At 47.5% G+C, this 10,000-nt stretch overlaps 1 protein-coding gene across 1 annotated transcript in view; it reads right to left on the minus strand.

Moving 5' to 3' along the window:
- Positions 1–10,000, minus strand: part of LOC311138296 (dedicator of cytokinesis protein 3-like) — a gene marked incomplete at both ends in the record, with an annotated part of 83,865 nt that overhangs the window by 33,805 nt on the left and 40,060 nt on the right. The gene's annotated exons all lie outside the window — the stretch shown is intronic.

A 10,000-nucleotide genomic window follows, 5' to 3' on the forward strand; every position in this document is an offset into this window, starting at 1 on the left:
CCTCTCCTTCTCTCTCTCTCTCGTTCTCTCTCTCTTTCTCTCTCTCTCTCTCTCTCTTCTCTCTCTCTCTCTCTCTCTCTCTCTCTCTCTCTCTCTCTCTCTCTCTCTCTCTCTCTCTCTCTCTCTCAATCCCTCTCCCTCCCTCTCTCTCTCTCTCTCTCTCTCTCTCTCTCTCCCTCTCTTTCACACTCTGTTTCTCTCTCTCTCTCTTACTCTCTCTTCCATCCCCCTCTCTCCCTGTCTCTCCCTCCCTCCGTCTCTCTCTTTCTCTCTCTTTTTGTCCAGTGTTCACCAAATATCAGAGAACTATAAAATCCCTCTATTGCTATGACAACCCCGAACCCCCCACCACGAAGAGGCAGCACAGATGTGTTTTGGTGGAACTGAAGTTAAGGTGATTTAGGCATCTGCTTTTAGAAGAAAAGCATTCTCATATAGACAACAACTATACCATTTTGTTCCATTCATGGCCCCAGAATATGCCTGTCTGTCTGTCTGTCTGTCTGTCTGTCTGTCTGTCTGTCTGTCTGTCTGTCTGTCTGTCTGTCTGTCTGTCTGTCTGTCTGTCTGTCTGTCTGTCTGTCTGTCTGTCTGTCTGTGGATCAGTGTTGACAGCCTGTGGGTCTCTGGGGTCCTGGCTTGGGTAACAGGCTGTGAGGTGTTGGGACAGACCGCCTCCCTCCCTCCCTCCCTCCCTCCCTCCCTCCCTCCCTCCCTCCCTCCCTCCATCTCCCTCCCTCCCTCCCTCCCTCCCTCCCTCCCTGCCTCCCTGCCTGCCTGTCCCCCAGCTTCCCTCTCTGTGTTAGTTTTGGGTGACAGACTGGGACAGAGGGACAGAGGCAGGCTTCCTGACATCACCACCCTGCCAAGTATGACAGCACCGCAGGGCAGAGCAGCAGGACAATTTCCCACTGACATGGATGGCCCCTGACTCCTGAACCCTGACCCCTGAACCCTAACCCCTGAACCCTGACCCCTGACCTCTAGCCCCTGAACAGACATATTTGGCTTTTACTCTGAAAGTGGTTTGGTGGAGGCTGACTGTGCTGGGTTAAATTAGATTAGGATAGAATAGATTAGAACTTTAATGGTTTGTACTATTATTATTACAAAAATAATTTCCAAAAATGTATTGTTATTTTTTTATGTCCATATGAAGCGGATCCCCTGACTGATTGTTGGCGTCACATTTACATTACATTTTCGTCATTTAGCAGACGCTCTTATCCAGAGCGACTTACAAATTGGTGCATTCACCTTATGATAGCCAGTGGGACATCCACTTTACACCTTTTTTTTTTTTTGGTGGGGTAAGGGGGGATAGAAGGATTACTTTATCCTATCCCAGGTATTCCTTAAAGAGGTGGGGTTTCAAGTGTCTCCGGAAGGTGGTGAGTGACTCCGCTGTCCTGGCGTCGTGAGGGAGCTTGTTCCACCATTGGGGTGCCAGAGCAGCGAACAGTTTTGACTGGGCTGAGCGGGAACTCAGAGATGACAAGTGCCTGGATTAGGACCTGTGCCTCTTCCTGTTTAAGGCAGGGTTGTACTCTGCGAATGTTGTAGAGCATGAACCTACAGGATCGGGTCACCGCCTTGATGTTAGCGGAGAACGACAGGGTGTTGTCCAGGGTCACGCCAAGGCTCTTTGCACTCTGGGAGGAGGACACAACGGAGTTGTCAACCGTGATGGCGAGATCATGGAACGGGCAGTCCTTCCCCGGGAGGAAGAGCAGCTCCGTCTTGCAGAGGTTCAGCTTGAGGTGGTGATCCGTCATCCACACTGATATGTCTGCCAGACATGCAGAGATGCGATTCGCCACCTGGTTATCAGAAGGGGGAAAGGAGAAGATTAATTGTGTGTCGTCTGCGTAGCAATGATAGGAGAGGCCATGTGAGGATATGACAGAGCCAAGTGACTTGGTGTATAGTGAGAATAGGAGAGCGCCTAGAACTGAGCCCTGGGGGACACCAGTGGTGAGAGAACGTGGTGCGGAGACATATTCTCGCCACGCCACCTGGTAGGAGCGACCTTTCAGGTAGGACGCAATCCTACAGTGAGCCGCGCCGGAGATGCCCAACTCGGAGAGGGTGGAGAGGAGGATCTGATGGTTCACAGTATCAAAGGCAGCAGATAGGTCTAGAAGGACGAGAGCAGAGGAGAGAGAGTTAGCTTTAGCAGTGCGGAGAGCCTCCGTGACACAGAGAAGAGCAGTCTCAGTTGAATGACCAGTCTTGAAACCTGACTGGTTTGGATCAAGAAGGTCATTCTGAGAGAGATAGCATGAGAGTTGGCTAAAGACGGCACGCTCAAGAGTTTTGGAGAGAAAAGAAAGAAGGGATACTGGTCTGTAGTTGTTGACATCGAAAGGATCGAGTGTTGGTTTTTTGAGAAGGGGTGCAACTCTCGCTCTCTTGAAGACGGAAGGGACATAGCCAGCGGTCAAGGATGAGTTGATGAGCGAGGTGAGGTAAGGGAGAAGGTCTCCGGAAATGGTCTGTAGAAGAGAGGATGGGATAGGGTCAAGCGGGCAGGTTGTTGGGCGGCCGGACGTCACAAGTCGCAAGATTTCATCTGGAGAGAGAGGGGAGAAAGAAGTCAAAGCATAGGGTAGGGCAGTGTGAGCAGGACCAGTGGTGTCATTTGACTTAACAAACGAGGATCGGATGTCGTCAACCTTCTTTTCAAAATGGTTCACGAAGTCATCCACAGAGAGGGAGGACGGGGGGGAGGGGGAGGAGGATTCAGCAGGGAGGAGAAGGTGGCAAAGAGCTTCCTAGGGTTAGAGGCAGATGCTTGGAATTTCGAGTGGTAGAAAGTGGCTTTAGCAGCAGAAACAGAGGAAGAAAATGTAGAGAGGAGGGAGTGAGAAGATGCCAGGTCCGCAGGGAGTCTAGTTTTCCTCCATTTCCACTCGGCTGCCCGGAGCCCTCTTCTGTGAGCTCGCAATGAGTCGTCAAGCCACGGAGCAGGAGGGGAGGACCGAGCCGGCCGGGAGGATAGGGGACATAGAGAGTCAAAGGATGTAGAAAGGGAGAAGAGGAGGGTTGAGGAGGCAGAATCGGGAGATTGGAGGGAGAAGGATTGAGCAGAGGGAAGAGATGATAGGATGGAAGAGGAGAGAGTAGCGGGAGAGAGAGAGCGAAGGTCGCGACGGCGCATTACCATCTGAGTAGGGGCAGAGTGAGTAGTGTTGGAGGAAAGCGAGAGAGAAAAGGATACAAAGTAGTGGTCGGAGACTTGGAGGGGAGGTGCAGTGAGATTAGTAGAAGAACAGCATCTAGTAAAGATGAGGTCAAGCGTATTGCCTGCCTTGTGATTAGGGGGGGGACGGTGAGAGGGTGAGGTCAAAAGAGGAGAGGAGTGGAAAGAAGGAGGCAGAGAGAAATGAGTCAAAGGTAGATGTAGGGAGGTTAAAGTCACCCAGAACTGTGAGGGGTGAGCCATCCTCAGGAAAGGAACTTATCAAGGCGTCAAGCTCATTGATGAACTCTCCAAGGGAACCTGGAGGGCGATAAATGATAAGGATGTTAAGCTTGAATGGGCTAGTGACTGTGACAGCATGGAATTCAAATGAGGAGATAGACAGATGGGTCAGGGGAGAAAGAGAGAATGTCCACTTGGGAGAGATGAGGATTCCTGTGCCACCACCCCGCTGACCAGATGCTCTCGGGGTATGCGAGAACACATGGTCAGACGAGGAGAGAGCAGTAGGAGTAGCAGTGTTTTCTGTGGTAATCTATGTTTCCCTCAGCGCCAAGAAGTCGAGGGACTGGAGGGTAGCATAGGCTGAGATTAACTCTGCCTTGTTGGCCGCAGAACGGCAGTTCCAGAGGCTGCCGGAGACCTGGAACTCCACGTGGGTTGTGCGTGCAGGGACCACCAGGTTAGAGTGGCAGCAGCCACGCGGTGTGAGGCGTTTGTATGGCCTGTGCGGAGAGGAGAGAACAAGGATAGACAGACACATAGTTGACAGGCTGCAGAAAATGGCTACAATAATGCAAAGGAGATCGGAATGAAATGAACTAAACATCTGGGAAAGCGAGAGAGCGGGGCCTCCCTCACTTACGTTTCAATGAAACACCCAAATATAACTCTCCCAACTTCCACCTCAGAAACTATAATTGTTGTAAACTACAGCGGTTCAATGCTTTCTAGGAATAGACTAACTTAGTGTCACGCCCTGGCTCTAGGGACTCTTTTAAGTTGAGCCAGGGTGTGTAGAGTTTATGTTTTGTGCTCGTTGTGTCTAGTCTAGTTTTTGTATATCTATGTTGGCCAGAGTGGTTCTCAATCAGAGGCAACGAGTATCAGCTGTTGCTGGTTGTCTCTGATTGGGAACCATATTGAGTCAGGTGGTTTTCCCACAGTGTTTGTGGGATCTTGTTCCAATTAGGTTTGTGTTTAAACCGAGGACGTCACGTTATCGTTTGTTGTTTTGTTCGTGTGATTACTCATATAATAAAAATATGTTCACCTTCCACGCTGCGCCTTGGTCCTCTGTTCCCGACGATTGTGACACTTAGTTTATTCAGCTAGCTAACTTGGTACAGTATTCTTCCGTGAAAACCGTCCAGGGCACCGAATCCTATGACGCCACAGCCAATTAGCATGCCAGCCTCCAACAACACGGTTTAGCACCAATACTCGGCCACAACAAACCACCAGTGTGTCAACACGCCAAGCAGATCATTTGTGTCCGTGTCTAACGTTGTGTAAAGTTTTGGGTTAGTCCCGACAGCTTGAGCGAGTCCGTCGTCAACTTATTCAGCCAGTTAGTTAGCTAGAATAGTTAGCATACTAGCTAGCCATTGCTCTCTGCCAACGAAAAAAGAAACTCCTCCCACGGCACGAACACACAGAGAGAGCCAAGCTAACGTTAACTAGTCACCCATGTCTCGAATTCCCTTGAACGACTCTGGTTACCAGTATGTAAAAACAAAACACAAATGTAGGTTAGAACTTACCCCTAGCAGCTACTGTTAGCTAGCCAAGTACAAAGCTAGCCACTGAATCGACTCAGCCAGTTCGCGTCTGTTCGCTAGGTCGTTCCAGCTATTGTTTAGTTAGCTATCCAGGTAGCAACAAGCTAGCTACATTTCGAGCACAGTAGCTACTAACTACCTAACGCCAACGCTTCAGACAATGAGGTTAGAAAAACAGCTTAATGGTAGGCAGCTAGCTGGCATAATTACAGGTACTCTCAAGCGTGAAACAACTATCCACAGTTGCTAATAGTTACCAGTAGCTACCCGCTAGCTAGTCGTGGGTTAGCTAGCCTCGTGCTTCACAGGGCTCAGACGAATACAATAGTTACCTACAATAATTACCTACAATAACCTACGATAACTACAATAACCTACGATAACTACCTACAATACCTAACTACAATCTAAATACATGGTTTAAGCTTTACTCGACAAGCCAAGTTTACCTCCTGCCAGAGAGAGACACAACCTCACCCGACAGTCCCCAGTCACGTGATCCTAAAACCTTAGTTGATAGAGATTAGTCCTGATTAAGCCTGTATAATGGTGGCTTAGCCTACTGCTCCACTTCCTCTGCCTGAACAGGCCTTAGTGTCAGGCCATCTGGTACCTTAATGCTACTGTACACTACTGCTCTATACTACTGCTGTACATTCAGCCCCAGCCCCCCAGCCCCCCACCTCCCAGCCCCCCATCCTCCCAGTCCCCCAGCCCCCGTCCCCCAGCCCCTGTCCCCCAGTAGAGTAGAGTAGTGTGGAGTAGAGTACAGTAGAGTAGAGTAGAGTAGAGTAGAGTAGAGTAGAGTAGAGTAGAGTAGAGTAGAGTAGTGTAGAGTAGAGTAGAGTAGAGTAGAGTAGAGTAGTGTAGAGTAGAGTAGAGTAGAGTAGAGTAGTGTAGAGTAGAGTAGAGTAGAGTAGAGTAGTGTAGAGTAGAGTAGAGTAGAGTAGAGTAGAGTAGAGTAGAGTAGAGTAGAGTAGAGTAGAGTAGAGCAGAGCAGAGTAGAGTAGAGTAGAGTAGAGTACAGTGCCTTCGGAATGTATTCAGACCCCTTGACCTTTACCACAATTTGCTACGTTACAGCCTTATTCTAAAATGGATTTTTTTTTTTATCCTCAGCAATCTACACAGAATACCCCATAATGACAAAGCAAAAACAGGTTTTTAGAAATTCCTTATTTACATAAGTATTCAGACCCTTTACTATGAGACTCAAAATTGAGCTCAGGTGCATCCTGTTTCCATTGATCATCCTTGAGATGTTTCTACAACTTGATTGGAGTCCACCTGTGGTCAATCAATTGATTGGACATGATTTTGAAAGGTACACACCTGTCTACATAAGGTCCCACAGTTGACAGTGCATGTCAGAGCAAAAACCAAGCCATGAGGTCGAAGGAATTGTCCGTAGAGCTCCGAGACAGGATTGTGTCGAGGCACAGATCTGGGGATCAGCATTTAAGGTCCCCAAGAACACAGTGGCCTCCATCATTCTTAAATGGAAGAAGTTTGGAACCACCAAGACTCTTCCTAGAGCTGGCCGCCCGGCCAAACTGAGCAATCGGGGGAGAAGGTCCTTGGTCAGGGAGGTGACCAAGAACCCGATGGTCACTCTGACAGAGCTCCACAGTTCCTCTGTGTAGATGGGAGAACCTTCTAGAAGGACAACCATATTTGCAGCACTCCACCAATCAGACCTTTATGGTAGAGTGGCCAGACGGAAGCCACTCCTCAGTAAAAGGCACCTAAAGGACTCTCAGACCATGAGAAACAACATTCTCTGGTCTGATGAAACCAAGATTGAACTCTTTGGCCTGAATGCCAAGCGTCACGTCTGGATGATAGCTGGCACCATCCCTACGGTGAAGCATGGTGGTGGCAGCATCATGCTGTGGGGATGTTTTTTAACGGCAGGGACTGGGGAGACTAGTCAATATCGAGGGAAAGATTAATGGAGCAAAGTACAGAGAGATCCTTGATGAAAACCTGCTCCAGAGCGCTCAGGACCTCAGACTGGGGTGAAGGTTCACCTTCCAACAGGACAATGACCCTAAGCACACAGCCAAGACAACGCAGGAGTGGCTTCGGGACAAGTCTCTGAATGTCCTTGAGTGGCCCAGCCAGAGCCCGGACTTGAACCCGATCGAACATCTCTGGAGAGACCTGAAAATAGCTGTGCAACAATGCTCCCCATCCAACCTGACAGAGCTTGAGAGGATCTGCAGAGAAGAATGGGAGAAACTCCCCAAATACAGGTGTGCCAAGCTTGTAGCGTCATACCCAAGAAGACTCGAGGCTGTAATTGCTGCCAAAGGTGCTTCAACAAAGTACTGAGTAAAGGGTCTGAATACTTATGTAAATGTAATATTTCAGTTTTAATTTTGTGTTTATTTATTTTTGTAAATCTTTTTATGCTTCGTCAGTATTGTGTGTAGATTGATGAGGAAAAATATATTTAATCAATTTTAGAATAGAGAGAGAGAGATAGAGAGAGAGAGAGAGAGACGGAGAGAGAGAGAGAGAGAGAGAGCGAGAGAGAGACGGAGAGAGATTTTTATTAAAATAATACCTTTATTGGCCGAATAGCTACATCATTAAAAGTACACTCCTCCTCGTCCACATATAACCCCAGATCAGTGTTAGGAATGTCTGTCACCTTACCTACATTTCACCACTGAACAGGACCTTTGATTCAAGAAATATATATATATTTTTGTTATTCAACTGTGTTGAGTTCATTTCCATTAACCCTTTCAGAGTAAGACGTGGGAGGGCCTCATTATCATATTTCCCAGCATGCTTTGTTGCAGGTTGATTTTTAGAATAGTTAGTTTTAATATCTATGTTTCTGCATGCACGTGGATTGATTAATTGATATACTACACAAAGATAAATAACTTACATTTTTCTAAACTAATCCTATCTGTAAGGGGTTGGACTTATTGCACCCATTACTGAGATGGTTTTTCCAGTTTATTGTTCCAGTATTCAAATTGTTAGATATCCTCTCTCTGTCTGGATTCCGATAGGAATTATTAATCACTTCACAAACCAGCATATTGTGACCCAGGAATTTCAGACCATAACATTGAGGATAACTAAACCATAACTAAAGGCTGAGGATAACTAGACCATAACTAAAGGCCTTATGAGATGTATAATATAAAGGGTTTACTTTTAATTGAAACATTCACTTGGTGAAGGCTCCAGGACTAAAAGTTATTGAATGCAACAACCATAACTCTGTCACTAACAAACACAGTCATGGGTGGGTATCTATCACATTCAATCGAAAGGCATGCTGGGAAATATGCAATTAGGGGTTTACAGTGTTAAAACAACACCCTACACCTTGTGTTGAGTAAATGTGTTCATGTGTTTAAAAAGTGTTACAGCGAATAAACATGTTCTGGTGTTTTTAATGTTAACACTGTGACGCTTTTTTATAGAAATTCTAAATGCCTTGACGCTTTTAAAAAGGGTTACAGAAAAGTGGTTTATTATGTGTTCGGATTAAAGATTATCACACAGGTATTACTTTACTCTGGACTGGGGAGGTTGTTGAGCTGAGAATGGTTGTTGAGCTGAGAATGACCAGAGTATGAAATGAGACTAGACCAGAGTATGTGTGTTACTAAATGATGATGAACCTGGTGAACCTTGAGTTCCCTCTCCCTGTCTCTGTCACCGCCCCCCTCTCTCTCTGTCACCCCATCTCTTTCTCGCTCTCTCTCTCTCTCTCTTTGTCACCCCCCCCCCCCCTCTCTCTCCCTCTCCCTGTGGTCAGAGAGGTGTGGGGACGCTGGGCTCTTCTTTCCCTGTCATCCCTGTCATCCACAGTCTGTTGACAAGGTGCTAATACGTTCTCCTCAGGATAGAGAGAGAGGGATGCATCCAGGACCAGGGGGCTCCGTAGTATAGTGTAGTCCAGATCAGTATGTGTGATTAGACTATCATGTACACTGAACAACAATGCATCTGTTGGTCACAGATAACTTTTTTTAAAAGGTAGGGGCGTGGATCAGAAAACCAATCAGTATCTGGTGTGACCACCATTTGCTTCATGCAGCGCGACACATCTCGTTCGCGTAGAGTTGATCAGGTTGTTGATTGTGGCCTGTGGAATGTTGTCCCACTCCTTTTCAATGGCTGTGCAAAGTTGCTGGATAATGGCGGGAACTGGAACACGCTGTCGTACACGCCGATCCAGAGCATCCCAAACATGCTCAATGGGTGACATGTCTGAGTATGCAGGCCATGGAAGAACTGGGACATTTTCAGCTTCCAGGAATTGTGTACAGATCGTTGTGACATGGGGCCGTGCATTATCATGCTGAAACATGAGGTGATGGCCGGGGATGAATGGCACGACAATGGGCCTCAGGATCTCTTCACGGTATCTCTGTGCATTCAAATTGGCATCAATAAAATGCAGTTGTGTTCGTTGTCTGTAGCTTATGCCTGCCCATACCCCCACCTCCATCATGGGGCACTCTGTTCACAATGTTGACATCAGCAAACCGCTCACCCACATGACGCCATACACGCTGTCTGCCATCTGCCCGGTAAAGTTGAAACCAGGATTCATCCGTGAAGAGCACACTTCTCCAGCGTGCCAGTGGCCATCGAAGGTGAGCATTTGCCCACTGAAGTCGGTTATAACGCCGAAATGCAGTCAGGTCAAGACCCTGGTGAGGCTGATGGTCATGCAGATGAGCTTCCCTGAGACGGTTTCTGATTGTTTGTGCAGAAATGTTTCGATTGTGCAAACCCACAGTTTCATCAGCTGTCCGGGTGGCTGGTCTCAGATGATACCGCAGGTGAAGAAGCTGGATGTGGAGATCCTGGGCTGGCGTGGTTACACGTGGTCTGCGGTTGTGAGGCCAGTTGGACTTTCTGCCAAATTCTATAAAATGACGTTGGAGGCACTTTAATAATGTTTACATACTGCTTTACTCATCTCATATGTATATACTGTACTCTATTGTATTTTAGTCAATGCCACTCAGACATTGTT

The sequence above is a fragment of the Coregonus lavaretus genome, assembly GCF_964263955.1.
Source record: "Coregonus lavaretus genome assembly, chromosome: 12".
Classification (NCBI taxonomy): domain Eukaryota; kingdom Metazoa; phylum Chordata; class Actinopteri; order Salmoniformes; family Salmonidae; genus Coregonus; species Coregonus lavaretus.